Source organism: Salmo salar, chromosome 14 (genome assembly GCF_965601325.2).
Source record: "Salmo salar chromosome 14, fSalSal1, whole genome shotgun sequence".
NCBI lineage: Eukaryota > Metazoa > Chordata > Actinopteri > Salmoniformes > Salmonidae > Salmo > Salmo salar.
In genome coordinates, this window is record NC_138304.1 from 71,388,188 (window position 1) to 71,410,374 (window position 22,187).

Genomic DNA, 22,187 nt, shown 5'->3' on the forward strand with positions numbered 1-22,187 from the left:
GAACAAATTCTTATTTCACTGACAGCCTAGGAACAGTGGGTTAACTGCCTTGTTCAGGAGCAGAGCGACAGATTTTTACCTAGTCAGCTCAGGGATTCGATCTTGCAACCTTTCAGTTCCTAGTCCAACACTAGGCTACCTGCCGCCCCTGAACCAAAGGAGTCTGCTGGGTCTTTCTCTAAAAGGGGGGCTGAACTTCCTGATTTAGCCTTGGTTTCAATTCTCGTCATTAGGAAATGCGAATGAGATTTGTGTTTTGGAGGCATGCATTTACATGGGTGTCTCTCGTGTGTGTGTTTGTTCGAACCAGAGGAGGCTGGTGGGAGGAGCTATAGGAGGACAGGCTCATTGTAATGGCTGGAATGGAATGGAGTCAAACATGTAGTTTTCATGTGTTTGATATCGTTCCATTAATTCCATTCCAGCCATTACAATGAGCCTGTCCTCCTATAGCTCCTCCCACCCACCTCCTTTGGTTCAAACGTGGGAAGCTATTGTACTTTCACTCTGCCAAAACAATACACAGTTACAGTCACTCACCCTTCTAGATAACTTGAAACAGTCTAACCAGGTCTTGTTTCTGGAAGTAGCCTAGCTAGCCAACTTCCTTCAACAATTAGGTTCAGCCACTGATGTGGGACCATGGCAAAGTGGGTTTAACTTTGGATAGTCTATCTCTGGGGATAGATAGCGACTCAATAAATTACACAATGTTGATGGGACAATATTTTCATGTTGCACATCTTTTAGTTGTCTCATTAAATGCTTTCAATATTTGTATATTCATTTCTACAATTTTTTTGTTGATTTGAGGTTTTAAAGTCATTGAAATTTGGAGCTATTGACATTTTAAAATATTGTCCTATGTGCATTGTGTCATTTACTGATGGCCCCTGACTAGCTCCATAGGGATATCAAATGTCAAACCAAATTGACCATGGGCAATTGATGATTACTTGGGTGCTACCAGCTGTGGGCATTGGGCAGGGTTGAATTAAACCCAACTCAAGGAAAACTGTTATGGTACCCTTCATTCCGTGACATACAATTGTTTCCTAATTATCTCGCAAATCTCTGTTTTGAACGAGACTGACTTTATGACCAAAGTTATCCTATTTCCACTTTGTACTCAATTGACACTAGAATAAATGTATCTGACTAATATCAATGCCACATAGGCTGTTTTCTACCAGAGAAATTGTTTATTGCCTTCAGTTGCTCTTTAATTGCATTCCTCCTTCTATTTGGTCTAATGAAGGATCCTTCAGACTTTTCGTTATAGGAGTATTTCTTTAGAGATCCGGGAGAGAACATAAATGAGATTACAGGAGAAAGGAAAAGTTGATGAGACCCAAGAGGAGGGTTGGAGAGGAGATGATATGTGCGCCATTGAAGAAACCGATGGAGGGGAAATTGAACTGGAGAACAACAAGGGATCGTAGGTGGCCTTCTCTTTCTTTTCATCCAACTCTCTCTCACTCTCACTCACTCGCGTTGCTCCCACTCCCTCCCCCGTTCTCGTTTCCTCTGAGTGGTTGTGTGTGGAAACTGAAGGGTAGTAGGTGACATTTCATAGGCTGTCATACACAAGCACCAGAGTAACAGAACAGTGTTAACGTAGCCGAAAACGGTCCTCCACCACTGCCCCAAGCATCTCTGCCTTTCTTCTACCAGCCATTGGCATCATATGTTTCCATATACTTATTATTAATCCAAAACCTCAAGCCATATTCCATTATTCTTTTCATCCTTCACTCCCATTCCTTCTCCAAAGAGTGTGAAGAAACTGTGACCCCCAGTAGCCAACTTGTCTAGGGTGAAGTAACAGTTTTGCTGTTATACACAATAACGTAAGTAAGTAAGCACACTATATACAGGAAATATTTAAAAAGTTAGTTCCAATACCATATTTACAGTTGAAGTCGGATGTTGACATACACTTAGGTTGGAGTCATTAAAACTTGTTTTTCAACCACTCCACACATTTCTTGTTAACAAACTATAGTTTTGGCAAGTTGGTTAGGACATCTACTTTTTGCATGACACAAGTAATTTTTCCAACAATTGTTGACAGACTGATTATTTCACTTATAATTCACTGTATCACAATTCCAGTGGGTCAGAAGTTTACTGTGCCTTTAAACAGCTTGGGAAATTCCAGAAAATTATGTCATGGCTTTAGATGCTTCTGATAGGCTAATTGACATAATTTGAGTCAATTGGAGGTGTACCTGTGGATGTATTTCAAGGTCTACCTACAAACTCAGTGCCTCTTTGCTTGACATCATGGGAAAATCAAAAGAAATCAGCCAAGACCTCAGAAAAAAAAATTGTAGACCTCCACAAGTCTGGTTCATCCTTGGGAGCAATTTCCAAATGCCTGAAAGTACCGCGTTCATCTGTACAAACAATAGTACACAAGTATAAACACCATGGGACCACGCAGCCCTCATACCACTCAGGAAGGAGACGCGTTCTGTCTCCTAGAGATGAACGTACTTAGGTGCGAAAAGTGCAAATCAATCTCAGAACAACAGCAAAGGACCTTGTGAAGATGCTGGAGGAAACAGGTACAAAAGTGTATATATCGACATAACCTGAAAGGCCGCTCAGCAAGGAAGAAGCCACTGCTCCAAAGCCGCCATAAAAAAGCCAGACTATGGATTGCAACTGCAAATGGGGACAAAGACTTTTTGGAGAAATGTCCTCTGGTCTGATGAAACAAAAATAGAACTGTTTGGCCATAATGACCATCGTTATGTTAGGAGGAAAAAGGGGGTGGCTTGCAAGCCGAAGAACACCGTCCCAACCGTGAAGCACGGGGGTGGCAGCATCATGTTGTGAGGGTGCTTTGCTGCAAGAGGGACTGGTGCACTTCATAAAATAGATGGCATTATGAGGAAGGGAAATTATGTGGATATATTGAAGCAACATCTCAATACATCAGTCAGGAAGTTAAAGCTTGGTCGCAAATGGGTCTTCCAAATGGACAATGACCCAAAGCATACTTCCAAAGTTGTGGCAAAATGGCTTAAGGACAACAAAGTCAAGGTATTGGAGTGGCCATCACAAAGCCCTGACCTCACTCCTATTGAAAATTTGTGGGCAGAACTAAAAAAGCGTGTGCGAGCAAGGAGGCCTACAAACCTGACTCAGTTACACCAGCTCTGTTAGGAGGAATGGGCCAAAATTCACCCAACTTATTGTGGGAAGCTTGTGGAAGGCTACCCGACATGTTTGACCCAAGTTAAACAATTTAAAGGCAATGCTACCAAGTACTAATTGAGTGTATGTAAACTTCTGATGGCTCAGTTTGGCCGGGCTGCCAGCTCTAGGAAGAGTCTTGGTGGTTACAAACTTCTTCCATTTAAGAATGATGAAGGCTACTGTGTTCTTGGATACCTTCAATGCTGCAGAAATGTTTTGGTACCCTTCCCCAGATCTGTGCCTCGACACAATCCTGTCTCAGAGCTCTACGGACAATTGGTTTTTGCTCTGACATGCACTGTCAACTGTGAGACCTTATATAGACAGGTTTGTGACTCTCCAAATCATGTCCTATCAATTGAATTTACCACAGGTGGACTTCAACCAAGTTGTAGAAACATCTCAAGAATGCTCAATGGAAACAGGTTTCACCTGAACTCAATTTCGAGTCTCATAGCAAAGGGTCTGAATATTATGTATAATGGCGCTGGAGGGGATGGCTGCCATTTTACGGGCTCCTAACCAACTGTGACATTTTTTGTGTTTTTTTTTTTCCGCATTGTTTGTAACTTATTTTGTACATAATGTTGCTGCTACCATCTCTTATGACCGAAAAGAGCTTCTGGATATCAGAACAGGGATTACTCACCTCGAACTGGACAAAGATATTTTCTTTAATGAGTCCGACGCGAAGGATGTACTGTTTCTCCGAGACCAGGCCCAAATCCTCATCATTTGTGTCAAGAAAAGACAAAGATCGGGGTGCCTTGTGAGAATTACCCGCCTCTACCATCCGTTCTATTGGCCAACATGCAATCACTGGAGAATAGAGTAGCAGATGCTTGCATGTGAGTGGGTGTGCGGGTGTGTTGAGTCAGTATAAATGTATGTGCATATTATGTGTGAGTGAGTGTTTGTTTGTGTGTTGGAGTGACAGTGTGTATGTAGGGCCCTGTGAGTGTGGATAGAGAAATAAAAGGTCAATAAAGATACAAGCTAAACGCAGTCCGTTTAGCTATTTTGTTAGCTATCTTTCATTCGTATTGCTTGGGGATAGAAGCTGATCAAATAGTCTATGGCTTGGGTGGTTGGGCTCTTTGATGATTTTTTTTCTGGCCTTCTTTTCACACAGCCTGATATAGAGGTCCTGGATGGCAGGGAGCTCGTCCCCAGTGATGTACTGGGCTGTCCGCACAACCCTCTGTAGCGCCATGCGATCGAGGGCCGTGCTATTGTCATACCAAGAAGTGATGCAGCCAGTCAATATGCTCTCAATAGTACAGCTGTAGAACCTTTTCAGGATTTGAGGGCCAATGCCAAACTTTTTCAACCTCATGAGGGGGAAGAGGCACTGAGGCACGACTGTGCGTGTGTGTTTGGACCATTTTAAGTATTTCGTGATTTGGACACCGAAGAACTTGAAGCCGTCTACCTGCTCCACTGCCGCCCCGTTGATGTGGATGGGGGCCTTCTCCCCCCCTTGTTTCCTGTATTCCACGATCAGCTCATTTGGTCTTGCTGACGTTGAGGGAGAGCTTGTTGCTCCGACACCACACTGCCAAAACATTAAGGGTTCTTCTCCTCCTTTGTGAGGCGACCTTGACGTCCCTAATCAGAGTGACAGACAGACGCTGGAGGCGAGAAAGGGGGGAGACGGAGAGACGGGGTATATTTTCAGGACCTACTGTGCCTTCAGAATGTATTCATACCCCTTGATGTATTCCACATTTTGTTGTTTTACAGCCTGAATTCAAAATGGATTAAGTTTATTTTTCTCTCTCTCACCCAGCTACACACAATACCTCATAATGACAAAGTGAAAACATGTTTGTATAAATGTTTGCAAATATATTGAAAATGAAATACAGAAATATCTAATTTACATAAGTATTCACACCCCTGAGTTAATACTTTGTAGAAGCACCTTTGTCAGCGATTACAGTTGCAAGTCTTTCTGGGTAAATCTCTAAGAGCTTTCCACACCTGGATTATGCAACATTTGTCCATTATACTTTTCAAAATTCTTGTTGTTGACCATTGCTAAACATCCATTTTCAGGTCTTGCCATAGATTTTTTAAAGTAGATTTAAGTCAAAACTGTAACTTTCTTCTTGGTAAGTAACTCCAGTGTAGATTTGGCTTTGTGTTTTAGGTTATTGTCCTGCTGAAAGGTGAATTCATCTCACGATGTCTGGTGGAAAGCAGACTGAACCAGGTTTCCCTTTGGGATTTTACCTGTGCTTAGCTCCATTCCGTTTATTTTTTTATCCTGAAAAACTCCCCAGTCCTTAACAATTACAAGCGTACCAATAACATTATGCAGTGACCACTATGCTTGAAAATATGGAGAGTGGTACACAGTAATGTATTGTGTTGGATTTTCCCCAAACATGACACTTTCTATTCAGGACAAAAGTGAATTGCTCTGCCAATCTTTTTGTAGTATTACTTTAGTGCCTTGTTGCAAACAGGATGCATGTTTTGGAATATTTTTCTTCTGTAGAGGCTTCCTTCTTTTCATTCAATTAGGTTAGTATTGTGGAGTAACTACAATGTGGTTGATCCATCCTCAGTTTTCTCTTATCACAGCCATTCAACTCTGTAACTGTTTTAAAGTCACCATTGGCCTCATGGTGAAATCCCAGAGCGGTTTCCTTCCTCTCTGGCAACTGAGTTAGGAAGGATTCCTGTATCTTTGTAGTGACTGTGTGTATTGATAAACCATCCAAAATGTAACTAATAACTTCACCATGCTCAAAGGGGTATTCAATGTTTTTTTACCCATCGACCAATTGGTGCCCTTCTTTGTGAGGCATTGGAAAACCTCCCTGGTCTTTGTGGTTGAATCTGTGTTTGAAATTCACTGCTCGACTGATAATTGTGTGGGGGTACAGAGATGAGGTAGTCATTCAAAAATCAAAAGCGTTGAATACTTATTGACTCAAGACATTTCAGCTTTTCAGTATTAATGTATTTGTAAATATTAAGAAAAACATAATTCCACTTTGACGTTATGGGGTATTGTGTGTAGGCCAGTGACAAAAAAAAAATTCTAAATTTAATCAATTTTAAATTCAGGCTGTAACACAACAAAATGCGGAAAAAGTCAAGTGGTGTGAATACTTTCGAGAGGCACTGTAAACGTCGTACTATACACTTTTCATCTTCTGTCTTAGTTTAATTAAAACACTGTTGCTTTGTCTGTTGTGCTTACCAGTATTACAACTAGCCTAAATGCAGTCTTGGAATCGAACTATAGGCCTATATACAAAGTATAACTAATTATGACTAGTTCATTTATGGTACAAGGAAACTAGTTTCCACAACAGGGTCTTGAGATCAGGGTTTCAGGTGCATACCTTGTGGGTGAAGCTTATTGCTTGTCAAAAGAAATTTAACGAAAGCTAGATGTTCTTGTTCTGTAGGTGTGAACTGTTGTTTGTGATGGAGGTAATTGATAATGAGGCTTATTTATTACTGACTTGTTAACAACACGTCATTGTTAAGCTGCAGTAATCAATCAAACATGATGAATAGTTAGTAATGTTTAATCAATGTTAGCCTATCTGTATTGTGAGATCTGAAATATAGGGTAAGCAACCTGATGATTGGCTAAGGTTTTATAATCTGACCAGGTTACATAAAATGTATTTGATTTGTCCCCCCTCTCCGCCTTATTTTAAACCGCAGTATTGTAATGAGGAAATCTATTTTTCTTTCCTAAGTGGTGCTGAATGGCATAGGGAACCACACTGAACAACAGAACACACGAGCTGACACTGATATGGGGAGAGTCCAATTCACACCAACACATCTGCAATTATTAAAAAAACACACAAGCACACACTAAAGAGCCATTGAGTAGGGGATGAAGGAGAGTTAAGTGAGGATGGCATTTGTCACTCACTACCATTGCGTGTCAATGATGTTATGATGAAGATATTTTCAAATTGACAGTCTCCTCAACACTCTACAGCTCTCTTCCCCTACAAGATGATAGGGGGCCCCATATCTTCAAGGCCTTTTAAAAGCCCAAAGACAATATCAACTGAGGCCCTCAAGTCATACAAGTGACAGACACACAGTTGAGGCACAGCTCCAGAGGAAAAGAGAGGTGAAATGGAGGGAAGAGAGGGAGGAAGGGATTTTAAAGGAGGAAAGGGGATTAATAAAGAGAAGGGTCAGAGGGAGAGTGGAGATTTAATGGCCAGAGTAGCAAGGGTAAGTGGAAGGCACAGAACGGAGGGGGGAGGGGGAGACGCAGAGGGAGACGGAGTGAATGGGGCCTTTGTGATCAAAAGGCTTGTTTATTTTCTTGGTGCTTGAACTCTTCAGGAAACACATTGGGTCTGTCTCTGCTGTCTAGCGTCCCCACCTTACAAACCCTCCCCGAGCTAACCTCTACTATGCCTGCCTGTGCCCTTTCGCCTCTCACCAGCACTGAAATACTTCCAACATTAGATTACATACTTTACACTGAGGAAAGTGGAGAAGTATACTATATAGACACACACACTGTTCATTTTCTCCTCTCTCCCCGCTCCTTCCCTCTCCCAGCTGGTATTCACACATGTGTAATGGGATTACTACGCTCTTGCACTGGGGAAAGGGGGCCAAAATGGAGGGAAGATGAGGGGATGATGAGGCCATGGAAGATAAGAGCCGGGGGAGGTAGAGGGTGGGGAGGTTATAAAGGGGATGGTTGAGGAAAAGACGAAGGTACAGGGGGCGGAGATCGGGGTGCCTTGTGAGGATTCATCGGGGAGTAGGTAATCGGCCTCTACCATCAGTCCTATTGGCCAACATGCAAGCATTGGATGACAAAATGGATGATCTCCGATCAAGACTAACCTACCAACGGGACATTAAAAACTGTCATATGTTATGTTTTACTGAGTTGTGGCTGAACGACGACATGGATAGCATACAGCTGGCTGGGTTTTCTGTGCATCTGCAAGATAGAACAGCTGCCTCTGGGAAGACAAGGGGTGGCGGTCTGTGTCTATTTGTAAATAACAGCTGGTGCACGAAATCTAATATTAAGGACATCTCAAGGTTTTGCTCACCTGAGGTAGAGTATCTCATGATAAGCTGTTGACCACACTATTTACCAAGACAGTTTTCATTAAAAAAATGTTTTAACTGTCTATTTACCACCACAAACCGATGCTGGCACTAAGACCGCACTCAACGAGCTATATAAGGCCATAAGTAAACAAGAAAATGCTCATCCAGAGGCGGTGCTCCTAGTGGCCGGGGAATTTAATGCAGGGAAACTTAAATCCGTTTTACCTAATTTCTACCAGCATGTTACATGTGCAACCAGAGGAAAAAAAACTCTAGACCACCTTTACCCCACACACAGAGACGTGTACAAAGCTCTCCCTCGCCCTCCATTTGGCAAATCTGACCATGACTCTATCCTCCTGATTTCTGCTTACAAGCAAAACCTAAAGCAGGAAGTACCAGTGACTCAATCAGTACGTAAGTGGTCAGATGACGCAGATGCTATGCTACAGGACTGTTTTGCTAGCACAGACTGGAATATGTTCCGGGATTCTTCCAATGGCATTGAGGAGTACACCACATCAGTCACTGGCTTCATCAATAAGTGCATCAATGACGTCATCCCCATAGTGACCGTACGTACATACCCCAACCAGAAGCCATGGATTACAGGCAATATCTGCACTGAGCTAAAGGGGTAGAGCTGCCGCTTTCAAGGAGCGGGACTCTAACCCGACTCTTATAAGAAATCCCGCTATGCCCTCCGACGAACCATCAAACAGGCAAAGGGTCTATACAGGACTAAGATTGAATCATACTACACTGGCTCCGACGCTCGTCGGATGTGGCAGGGCTTGCAAACTATTACGGACTACAAAGGGAAGCACAGCTGCCCAGTGACACAAGCCTACCAGAGAAGCTAAATGACTTCTATGCTTGCTTCCAGGCAAGCAACACCGAAGCATGCATGAGAGCACCAGCTGTTCCGGACGACTGTGTGATCACGCTCTCTGCAGCCGATGTGAGTAAGACCTTTAAACAGGTCAGCATTCACAAGGATGCAGGGCCAGAAGGATTACCAGGACGTGTACTCCGAGCATGCGCTGACCAACTGGCAAGTGTCTTCACTGACATTTTCAACCTGTCCCTGACCGAGTCTGTAATACCAACATGTTTCAAGCAGACCACCATAGTCCCTGTGCCCAAGAACACCAAGGTAACCTGCCTAAATGACTACCGACCGATAGCATTCACGTCTGTAGCCATGACGTACTTTGAAAGGCTGGTAATGGCTCACATCAACACCATTTTCCCAGAAACCCTAGACCCACTCAATTTGCATACCTCCACAACAGATCCACAGATGACGCTATCTCTATTGCACTTCACACTGCCCTTTCCCACCTGGACAAAAGGAACACCTACATGAGAATGCTATTCATTGATTACAGCTCAGCCTTCAGCACCATAATGCCCTGAAAGCTCATCACTAAGCTAAGTACACTGGGACTAAACACCTCCCTCTGCGACTAGATCCTGGACTTCCTGATGGGCCACCCCCAGGTGATAAGGGTAGGTAATAAAACATCTGCCACGCTGATCCTTAACACGGAGGCCCCTCAGGGGTGCGTGCTCAGTCCCTTCCTGTACTCCCTGTTCACCCATGACTGCATGGCCAAGCATGACTCCAACACCATTATGTTTGCCGACAACACAACAGTGTGATCACCGATGATGCAGCCTATAGGGAGGAGGTCTGGCAGTGTGTTGCCAGGATAACAAACTCTCCTGCAATGTGATCAAGACAAAGGAGATGATTGTGGACTACAGGAAAAGGAGGGCTGAGCATGCCCCCATTCTCATCGATGGGGCTATAGTGGAGCAGGTTGAGAGCTTCAAGTTCCTTGGTGTCCACATCACCAACAAACTATTATGGTCCAAACACACCAAGACAGTTGTGAAGAGGACACAACAATGCCTATTCCCCCTCAGGAGACTGAAAAGATTTGGTATGGGTGCTCAGATCCTCAAAACATTTGACAGCGGCACTGTCGAGGGCATCCTGACTGGTTGCATCATCGCCTGGTATGGCAACTGCTCGACCTCCGACCGCAAGGCATTACAGAGGGTAGTGCGTACGGCCCAGTACATCACTGGGGCCAACCAGGACCTCTATACCAGGCAGTGTCAGAGGAAGGCCCTAAAAATTGCCAAAGACTCCAGCCACCCTAGGCATAGACTGTTCTCTCTGCTACCGCACGGCAAGCGGTAACAGAGCGCCAAGTCTAGGTCCAAAAGGCTTCTTAACAGCTTATATCTCCAAGCCATAAGACTCCTGAACAGCTAATTAAATGGCTACCCAGACTATTTGCATTGTGTGTGTGTGTGTGTGTGTGTGTGTGTGTGTGTGTGTGTGTGTGTGTGTGTGTGTGTGTGTGTGTGTGTGTGTGTGTGTGTGTGTGTGTATATATATATATATATACACACACACACACACACACACAGGACCAGTCAAAAGTTTGGACACACCTAGTCATTAAAAAAATAAAAATCATTTGTACTATTTTCTACATTGTAGAATAATAGTGAAGACAAAACTATGAAATTACACATATGGAATCATGTAGTAACCAAAATCTATTTTATATTTAAGATTCTTTAAAGTAGCCACCCTTTGCCTTGATGATAGCTTTGCACACTCAAAAAAATGAAGAAAAACCCATGAACGAGTGGATGTGTCCAAACTTGGGCTCAATTTTGAGTCTCATAGCAAAGGGTCTGAATACTTATGTACAGTGGCTTGTGAAAGTATTCACCCCCTTGGCATTTTTCCTATTTTGTTGCCTTACAACCTGGAGTTAAAATAGATTTTTTGGGGGGGTTTGTATCATTTGATTTACACAACATGTCTACCGCTTTGAAGATGCAACATATTTTTTAATGTGAAACAAACAAGAAATAAGACAAAAAAATTGAAAACTTGAGCGTGCATAACTATTCACCCCCCCAAAGTCAATACTTTGTAGAGCCACCTTTTGCAGCAATTACAGCTGAAAGTATCTTGGGGTATGTCTCTATCAGCTTGGCACATCTAGCCACTGGGATTTTTGTCCATTCTTCAAGGCAAAACTGCTCCAGTTCTTTCAAGTCGGATGGGTTCCGCTGGTGTACAGCAATCTTTATTAAGTCATACCACAGATTCTCAATTGGATTGAGGTCTGGGCTTTGACTAGGCCATTCCAAGACATTTAAATGTTTCCCCTTAAACCACTCGAGTGTTGCTTTAGCAGTATGCTCAAGGTCATTGTCCTGCTGGAAGGTTGAAACTCCGTCCCAGTCTCAAATCTCTTGAAGACTGAAACAGGTTTCCCTCAAGAATTTCCCTGTATTTAGCGCCATCCATCATTCCTTCAATTCTGACCAGTTTCCCAGTCCCTGCCGATGGAAAAACATACCCACAGCATGATGCTGCCACCACCGTGCTTCACTGTGGGGATGGTATTCTCGGGGTGATGAGAGGTGTTGGGTTTGCGCCAGACATAGCGTTTTCTTTGATGGCCAAAAAGCTCAATTTTAGTCTCCTATAACCAGAGTACCTTCTTCCATATGTTTGGGGAGTCTCCCACATGCCTTTTGGCGAACATCAAACGTGTTTGCTTATTTTTTTCTTTAGGCAATGGCTTTTTTTCTGGCCACTCTTCCGTAAAGCCCAGCTTTACGGAAGAGCTTTGCAGCTCTTTCAGGGGTATCTTTGGTCTCTTTGTTGCCTCTCTGATTTATGCCCTCCTTGCCTGGTCCGTGAGTTTTGGTGGGCGGCCCTCTCTTGGCAGGTTTGTTGTGGTGCCATATTATTTCCATTTTTGAATAATGGATTTAATGGTGCTCTGTGGGATGTTCAAAGTTTTGAATATTTTCTTATAACCCAACCCTGATTTGTACTTCTCCACAACTTTGTCCCTGACATGTTTGGAGAGCTCCTTGGTCTTCATGGTGCCACTTGGTTGGTGGTACCCCTTGCTTAGAGGTGTTGCAGACTCTGGGGACTTTCAGAACATACTGAGATCATGTGACACTTAGATTGCACATAGGTGGACTTTATTTAACTATTTATGTGACTTCTGAAGGTAATTGGTTGCACCAGATCTTATTTAGGGGCTTCATAGCAAAGGGGGTGAATACATATGCACGCACCACTTTTCCGCTTTACATTTTTTTGTTGAAACAAGTGATTTTTTTTTTCATTTCACTTCACCAATTTGGACTATTTTGTGTATGTCCATTACATGAAATCCAAATAAAAATCCATTTAAATTACTGGTTGTAATGCTTTTGCAAGGCACTGTAAATAAGGTATTTCTGGTTTTTATTTTTAATAAATTAGCAAAAAATAATAATCATGTTTTGCTTTGTCATTATAGGGTATTGTGTGTAGATTGATGAGGAAAACAATTTATTTAATCAACTTTAGAATAATGCTGTAACATAACAAAATGCGGAAAAAGTCAAGGGGTATGAATATTTTCGAATGCACTGTAAACATTATTAAAGTGACCAGTGTTCCATTTCTATGTACATAGGGCAGATTCTCTAAGTTGCAGGGTTGAGTAACTGGGTGGTAGCCGGCTAGTGACAGTGAATAAGTTCAGGGCAGGGTACTTGGTGAAGGCCGACTAGTGATGACTATTTAACAGTCTGATGGCCTTGATATAGAAGCTGTTTTTCAGTCTCGGTCCTGCTTTGATGCACCTGTACTGACCTCGCCTTCTGGATGATAGCGGGGTGAAAAGGCTGTGGCTTGGTGGCTGAGGTTCTTGATAATCTTCTTGGCCTTCCTGTGACACAGGGTGCTGTAGCTGTCCTGGAGGGTATTCAGTGTGCCCTCGGTGATGCATTGGGCAAACCGCAACACCCTCTAGAGAGCCCTGTGGTTGCGAACGGTGCAGTTGCCATACCAGGCGGTGATACAGTCCAACAGGATGTTCTCAATGGTGCATCTGTTTTCGAGGGTCTTTGGGGCCAAGCTGAATTTCTTCAGCCTCTTAAGGTTGAAACGGTGCTGTTGCAATTTCAGATTGTCAGTGATGTGTACACCAAGGAACTTGAAGCTTTTCACCTTCTCTACTGTGGCCTCAGTTGATATACTTCCTCTACTGTCTCCTGAAGTCCACAATCAGCTCCTTAGTGTTGTTGATGTTGAGGGAGAGGTTATTTTCCTGGCAGCACTCTGCCAGGGCCCTCACCTCCTCCCTGTAGGTAAGGTAAGTTGGCAAAAAACTGTACAAACTGATGGCAAATATAACTGAATTTACAGTCAGCATGAATTTGGTATGGTTTGTGTTTTGGGGTTGCAGGTGGTTAGAGGTAGCCTGAGGACCACAAAGTACCTTCCAGACCATGTAATCAATTTTGTCCATCCCCCTTCCCTTTTTACCTTTTCTTTTTGTAAAACTCAGGTTATCTAGGTTCATTCCACAGTGCCCTGCTGAAAAATACCCCAAAGTGGGGGCATTTTGGGTACACAAGCATGTGGGAGCAGACACACCTTGCGGTTATGGAGCACAACAAGATTGTGGGACAGAAACCAGCAAGGGACACTGAAAAGTGTCAAATCAAGACTACAACAGTAATGACATAACCACCTCATTCTTCTCTCTGCAGATTCTTAAAAAACAATACAAAGACATGTCTACAAAACTCCCCTGCAAAGGGCTACTATTGACAAGAATGATCTTTCAACGTTAATGGGCTGGGGGAGGTTTACTGACAGTACTTTGAGATGAGGAAGGGGGTTTTGGTTGTGCTTAGACAGTAAATGTATTGTTGTGTATGAGCAATTGAGGTGCCATTTCTCCTCAATCTCCCATACACAACAATTCATACTGTGTAAGAACTGCCTTCCTAAGACTTTTCACATCTTTAGCCCCCCCCCTCCTCCTCCTCCCAGCCATTTCACGTTGTTGACTGATCTTTCCTCTCAAACGCAGCTCTCAATGTCCCCTCATTGTCCCTAAACAATACGTTAGCCGGTCCCATTCGGTTGATACCTTTACCAACAAAGGCGTGTTGCCCTACGTCCATTCCACAAAAAGTGTAAAATGCTAACACCACAACCATGTCTTTCCAGGAGAAGTGCAGTACCAGCAAATCTTCTGCAAAAGGACCCTAGACAGTTGGTGGTTAAGAATCCCTACACCCCTTTTGGCAGAGCCGTATCCAGCTGGCTGTTCACCGCAGACAGGATAAGCACAAAGAGTCTCCGCTTCCCCAGCCCACCATGCTGAACACAATTGCCAGTGTACCGAAGCCGGATAAAGGATTATGGCTGCGTTTACACAGGCCGCCCAATTCTGATCTTTTTTTTCACTAATTGATCTTTTAATCAATCAGATCAGTTCTGAAAAAGATCTGATGCGATTAAGACCAGTGGAATTAGTGGAAATTAATATCAGAATTGGGCTGCCTGTGTAAATACAGCCAGTGTGGCTCAACATAAAACCATGTAGAACAAGGGTCTCCAACCCTGTTCCCTTCTGTAGGTTTTAGCTCCAACCACAGTTGTACCTAACCTGTTTCAGGTTATCAACCAGCTAATTATTAGAATCAGGTGTGCTAGATTAGGGTTGGAGTGAAAACCTACAGGACGGTAGCTCTCCAGGAACAGGGTTGGAGTGAAAACCTACAGGACGTTAGCTCTCCAGGAACAGGGTTGGAGTGAAAACCTACAGGACGGTAGCTCTCCAGGAACAGGGTTGGAGAGCCCAGATGTAGAACCGCCATAAAATAAATATGGATATTTTCTATCAATCTTTGACATTTGACTGCTCTTATGGATTCCCCGAAGATATGTATATTAGCTGTACAGGGCTCTTTAGTATCAAGCAGATGCCAGACATTCAGATATCAAAATAATGTTTTTGTCAAATTCTGAAATACAGGGGAGTATCCACTATTTAATGCTAACTCAAGAGAGCTGGGTATTCAACAAGAATGTTATATACTAAAAGTAACATACAATTTTTTTTTATGAACAGTGTAACACAGTTCAATGTGTCCGAGTGTGTCTCAGGTGTAGAGACACACAAGTTGTGACATGGTGAGGTTGGACCCAGGTGCAGAGAAGAGACCAGCTCAGGAATAAGCGGTTAAGGATAAACATAATACTTCACTGAGAACGGTAACGGAAGGATCACAGTAACACTGGGAAAACAACAAACACTAAGTCTCGACAACTCACTCAGGAGACAAACGCACACAATTGAAGCTTGAGCGAAGGACAATAGAAAACACACCTCTTTTAACAGAGAAATCATAATGAGTAAATAGGACACACCAGAGTGTCGCTAATGTCTCTAGGAGGGTCTCTGCCGCCCTCTTTAGACAGGTGGAACCATGACACAAGTGCAGAGAACTGTAGCTACAGATTGTTTCACCAGATAAGGTGATTTTTGCTGACATCCCTTTCTATTTCAAGTCTTTTCTCATCGATTGAGACAGGTGGATGTCCAACCCAAAGTACTGCATGTCATGATGACAGATACCTGTCTTGATCAATGAGTGAGAAGACTTGAAATAGACACGATAGCGGCACACATATTGTTGGATTATTTTATGGAGCAAAATAAGTATTTATTTTAATAACGGAGCATTTTATAAATTCAAACGGACCCGCTGCAACTGGACACAGACTTTTTATGAGACTTCCCCGAAACAAGGGCGAAGAATCCATCACTAAGGTTCGTTGAAAATTCTCTGTGCTACACCAAACTGTACATATCCTGTAACTCCCAGTAATGGTTATCAAAAATCTTTTGTTAAATCACATTATCTGGTGTAACAATCTGTAGCTAAGAGAACTGGTGATCAGTAGATGATGGGAGAGGTGGTCATGATGAAGAAACATACAGTAAGTTCAGGGAATACTTGCAAAGATGTGGGAGGAGTTTTGTCCATACCATTTTTTTAAGGTATCTGTGACCAACAGATGCATATCTGTATTCCCAATCAGGTGAAATCCATAGATTAGGGCATCATTTATTTATTTAAATTAACTGATTTCCTTATATGAACTGTAACTCAGTAAAATCTTTGAAATTGTTGCATGTTGCGTTTATTACATTTACATTTACATTTAAGTCATTTAGCAGACGCTCTTATCCAGAGCGACTTACAAAATGGTGCATTCACCTTATGATATCCAGTGGAACAACCACTTTACAATAGTGCATCTAAATCTTTTAAGGGGGGGGTTAGAAGGATTACTTTATCCTATCCTAGGTATTCCTTAAAGAGGTGGGGTTTCAGGTGTCTCCGGAAGGTGGTGATTGACTCCGCTGTCCTGGCGTCGTGAGGGAGCTTGTTCCACCATTGGGGTGCCAGAGCAGCGAACAGTTTTGACTGGGCTGAGCGGGAACTGTGCTTCCTCAGAGGTAGGGGGGCCAGCAGGCCAGTGGTGGATGAACGCAGTGCCCTTGTTTGGGTGTAGGGCCTGATCAGAGCCTGAAGGTATGGAGGTGCCGTTCCCTTCACAGCTCCGTAGGCAATCACCATGGTCTTGTAGCGGATGCGAGCTTCAACTGGAAGCCAGTGGAGAGAGCGGAGGAGCGGGGTGACGTGAGAGAACTTGGGAAGGTTGAACACCAGACGGGCTGCGGCGTTCTGGATGAGTTGTAGGGGTTTAATGGCACAGGCAGGGAGCCCAGCCAACAGCGAGTTGCAGTAATCCAGACGGGAGATGACAAGTGCCTGGATTAGGACCTGCGCCGCTTCCTGTGTGAGGCAGGGTCGTACTCTGCGAATGTTGTAGAGCATGAACCTACAGGATCGGGTCACCGCCTTGATGTTAGTGGAGAACGACAGGGTGTTGTCCAGGATCACGCCAAGGTTCTTAGCACTCTGGGAGGAGGACACAAGGGAGTTGTCAACCGTGATGGCGAGATCATGGAACGGGCAGTCCTTCCCCGGGAGGAAGAGCAGCTCCGTCTTGCCGAGGTTCAGCTTGAGCTGGTGATCCGTCATCCACACTGATATGTCTGACAGACATGCAGAGATGCGATTCGCCGCCTGGTTATCAGAAGGGGGAAAGGAGAAGATTAATTGTGTGTCGTCTGCATAGCAATGATAGGAGAGACTATGTGAGGATATGACAGAGCCAAGTGACTTGGTGTATAGCGAGAATAGGAGAGGGCCTAGAACAGAGCCCTGGGGGACACCAGTGGTGAGAGCGCATGGTGCGGAGACAGATTCTCGCCACGCCACCTGGTAGGAGCGACCTGTCAGGTAGGACGCAATCCAAGCGTGGGCCGCGCCGGAGATGCCCAACTCGGAGAGGGTGGAGAGGAGGATCTGATGGTTCACAGTATCAAAGGCAGCAGATGGGTCTAGAAGGATGAGAGCAGAGGAGAGAGAGTTAGCTTTAGCAGTGCGGAGAGCCTCCGTGACACAGAGAAGAGCAGTCTCAGTTGAATGCCCAGTCTTGAAACCTGACTGATTAGGATCAAGAAGGTCATTCTGAGAGAGATAGCAGGAGAGCTGGCCAAGGACGGCACGTTCAAGAGTTTTGGAGAGAAAAGAAAGAAGGGATACTGGTCTGTAGTTGTTGACATCGGAGGGATCGAGTGTAGGTTTTTTCAGAAGGGGTGCAACTCTCGCTCTCTTGAAGACGGAAGGGACGTAGCCAGCGGTCAAGGATGAGTTGATGAGCGAGGTGAGGAAGGGGAGAAGGTCTCCGGAAATGGTCTGGAGAAGAGAGGAGGGGATAGGGTCAAGTGGGCAGGTTGTTGGGCGGCCGGCCGTCACAAGACGCAAGATTTCATCTGGAGAGAGAGGGGAGAAAGAGGTCAAAGCACAGGGTAGGGCAGTGTGAGCAGGACCAGCGGTGTCGTTTGACTTAGCAAACGAGGATCGGATATCGTCAACCTTCTTTTCAAAATGGTTGACGAAGTCATCCGCAGAGAGGGAGGAGGGGGGGAGGAGGATTCAGGAGGGAGGAGAAGGTAGCAAAGAGCTTCCTAGGGTTAGAGGCAGATGCTTGGAATTTAGAGTGGTAGAAAGTGGCTTTAGCAGCAGAGACAGAAGAGGAGAATGTAGAGAGGAGTGAGTGAAAGGATGCCAGGTCCGCAGGGAGGCGAGTTTTCCTCCATTTCCGCTCGGCTGCCCGGAGCCTTGTTCTGTGAGCTCGTAGTGAGTCGTCGAGCCACGGAGCAGGAGGGGAGGACCGAGCCGGCCTGGAGGATAGGGGACAGAGAAAATCAAAGGATGCAGAAAGGGAGGAGAGGAGGGTTGAGGAGGCAGAATCAGGAGATAGGTTGGAGAAGGTTTGAGCAGAGGGAAGAGATGATAGGATGGAAGAGGAGAGAGTAGCGGGAGAGAGAGAGCGAAGGTTGGGACGGCGCAATACCATCCGAGTAGGGGCAGAGTGAGAAGTGTTGGATGAGAGCAAGAGGGAAAAGGATACAAGGTAGTGGTCGGAGATTTGGAGGGGAGTTGCAATGAGATTAGTGGAAGAACAGCATCTAGTAAAGATGAGGTCAAGCGTATTGCCTGCCTTGTGAGTAGGGGGGGAAGGTGAGAGGGTGAGGTCAAAAGAGGAGAGGAGTGGAAAGAAGGAGGCAGAGAGGAATGAGTCAAAGGTAGACGTGGGGAGGTTAAAGTCACCCAGAACTGTGAGAGGTGAGCCATCCTCAGGAAAGGAACTTATCAAGGCGTCAAGCTCATTGATGAACTCTCCAAGGGAACCTGGAGGGCGATAAATGATAAGGATGTTAAGCTTGAAAGGGCTGGTAACTGTGACAGCATGGAATTCAAATGAGGAGATAGACAGATGGGTCAGGGGAGAAAGAGAGAATGTCCACTTGGGAGAGATGAGGATTCCAGTGCCACCACCCCGCTGGCTCGATGCTCTAGGGGTATGCGAGAACACGTGGGCAGACGAAGAGAGAGCAGTAGGAGTAGCAGTGTTATCTGTGGTAATCCATGTTTCCGTCAGCGCCAGGAAGTCTAGGGACTGGAGGGTAGCATAGGCTGAGATGAACTCAGCGTTGTTGGCTGCAGACCGGCAGTTCCAGAGGCTGCCGGAGACCTGGAACTCCACGTGGGTCGTGCGCGCTGGGACCACCAGGTTAGAGTGGCAGCGGCCACGCGGTGTGAAGCGTTTGTATGGCCTGTGCAGAGAGGAGAGAACAGGGATAGACAGACACATAGTTGACAAGCTACAGAAGTGTTGTTTCTTGTATTATTGTCTCCTGTGTCTTTAGAGAACTGTTTCACTTTGATATCCTTTTTCTTCTGTCCTGATTTTCTCTTTCTTTTCTTCTGTTAACTAGATATTCTTTGTTGTTCTTCGTTAGCTAGCTAGCTTCTTCCAAAAGAGTCCCTAGCAACTGCTTAGCAACTGGTAAACAATTCAGCTTGCTAAGATAACTACAATTTTATGAAAAATAGTTATTTTTCAAAAGCCTATCTTCTTTGTTTGTTGCTTGTTTTTTCTCCTATTCAGTCTTGCAGTTTTCTTTTGCTTTTTTCCGATGTACTTCACTCTAAAAACCATGTAAATTTCAATATTTGTAGGAGCTAATTTTTCAGCTGCTGCTGCTCAAATTGGAGTTCCGGAACTTTTTATATTTATATTTATATTTATTTTATTTATTTATATTTTATATTTTTGTTCAGTATAAATTGAGTATTTCGGATTTACGTACAGAATAATAAGAAATGCTCTGAGACCAGGTTGGAGAGGCAAAGTTTACTGGAGTAATAAGGGGAAAGTGGGGGAAAGAAGTGATGGGAAAGTGTGTGTGTGTGACAGTGTGAGAGGGTTGGAGAAAGGGGGAGGGAGAGAGGCAGCAGTCTGAGGTATGTGTGGAACGATGTCAGTCTATATTGAGTACAGTATGTATGTGAGGACAGGGTCTCCTGTGTCTCAGCAAGGAACTTTCCCTTCCTATTCCTATTGGCACTATGCACTCCACTTCCCAGTACTCTCTCTCTCTCTCACGCTCTCTCTCTATGCCCTTCCTTTCTGCAAACTATGTCTGAATCAACACACCCACTACTTAAAAACTTGGACTGGGTAACAGAAACTCCTGCCTCGACCTTAAATTACAACTCTGGGAATTTTTGTCACTCTTTGGCTAGGCTCCCTTTGGGCACATAAGGAAAAGGATCATGGCGGTGGGCACAGGTTGCCAGCCTGGCGGTCCAGAGGCGAGCGCCAACTTCAACCACGTGAGGCCGAACACTGAGCAGACTGGCATTTGCGTCACCAGGACTACGCGTCTGCAAGAGCTGACACATTGAGAGGGTGCCTGTTGTCAAAAGCAACGTGGTCTCAGAACATTTTGTATTATTCTGTACGTAAATCCGAGACACTCAATTTAGTAAATGCTACGAATTTCAATTCGTACGATATGTTACCAATTGCAATTCATATATTATATTTCGAATTTGCACAACGTACAATATGTTCAGAATTTGCTGAACATATATGTTACAAATTCCAATTTGTTGTGGCTAATGTTAGCTAGGTGGCTAACGTTAGCTGTAGATGTTAGGGGTCAAGGTTATGGTTAAGTTAAATTAAAGGGTTAAGGGAAGGGTTAGCTAAACCGCTTAAGGTTAGGGTTAGCTAACATGCTAAGTAGTTGCAAAGTAGCTAAAAAGTAGTAAGTACAGTTGAAGTCGGAAGTTTACATACACCTCAGCCAAATACATTTAAACTCCGTTTTTTCACAATTCCTGACACTTAATCCTAGTAAAAATGCCCTGTTTTAGGTCAGTTAGGATCACCACTTTATTTTAAGAATGTGAAATGGCAGAATAATAGCAGAGAGAATGATTTATTCAGCTTTTATTTATTTCATCACATTCCCAGTGGGTCAGAAGTTTACATACACTCAATTAGTATTTGGTAGCATTGCCTTTAAATTGTTTAACTTGGGTCAAACGTTTCGGGTAGCCTTCCACAAGCTTCTCACAATAAATTGGGTGAATTTTGGCCCATTCCTTCTAACAGAGCTGGTGTAACTGAGTCAGGTTTGTAGGCCTCTAGCGTGCACACGCTTTTTCAGTTCTGCACACATATTTTCTATAGTATTGAGGTCAGGGCTTTGTGATGGCCACTCCAATACCTTGACTTTGATGTCCTTAGGCCATTGTGCCACAACTTTGGAAGTATGCTTGGGGTCATTGTCCATTTAGAGGACCCATTTGTGACCAAGCTTTAACTTCCTGACTGATGTCTTGAAATGTTGCTTCAATATATCCACATAATTTCCCTTCCTCATGATGCCATCTATTTTGTGAAGTGCACCAGTCACTCCTGCAGCAAAGCACCCTCACAATATGATGCTGCCACCCCCGTGCTTCACGGTTGAGATGGTGTTCTTTGGCTTGCAAGCCTCCCCCTTTTTCCTCCAAACATAACGATGGTCATTATCACCAAACAGTTCTATTTTTGTTTCATCAGACCAGAGGACATTTCGACCGGAGGACATTTCTCCAAAAAGTACGATCTTTGACCCCATGTGCAGTTGCAACCCGTAGTCTGGCTTTTTTTATGGCCGTTTTGGAGCAGTGACTTCTTCCTTGCTGAGCGGCCTTTCAGGTTATGTAGATATAGGACTCGTTTTACTGTGGATATAGATACTTTCGTACCTGTTTCCTCCAGCATCTTCACAAGTTCCTTTGCTGTTGTTCTGGGATTGATTTGCACTTTTCGCACCTAAGTACGTTCATCTCTAGGAGACAGAACACAACACTTCCAGAGCGGTATGACAGCTGCGTGGTCCCATGGTGTTTATACTTGCATACTATTGTTTGTACAGATTAACATGGTACCTTCAGGCGTTTGGAAATTGTTCCCAAGGATGAACCAGACTTGTGGAGGTCTACAATTTTTTTTCTGAGGTCTTGGCTGATTTCTTTTGATTTCCCCATGATGTCAAGCAAATACATTTGTTATACCTTTATTTAACTAG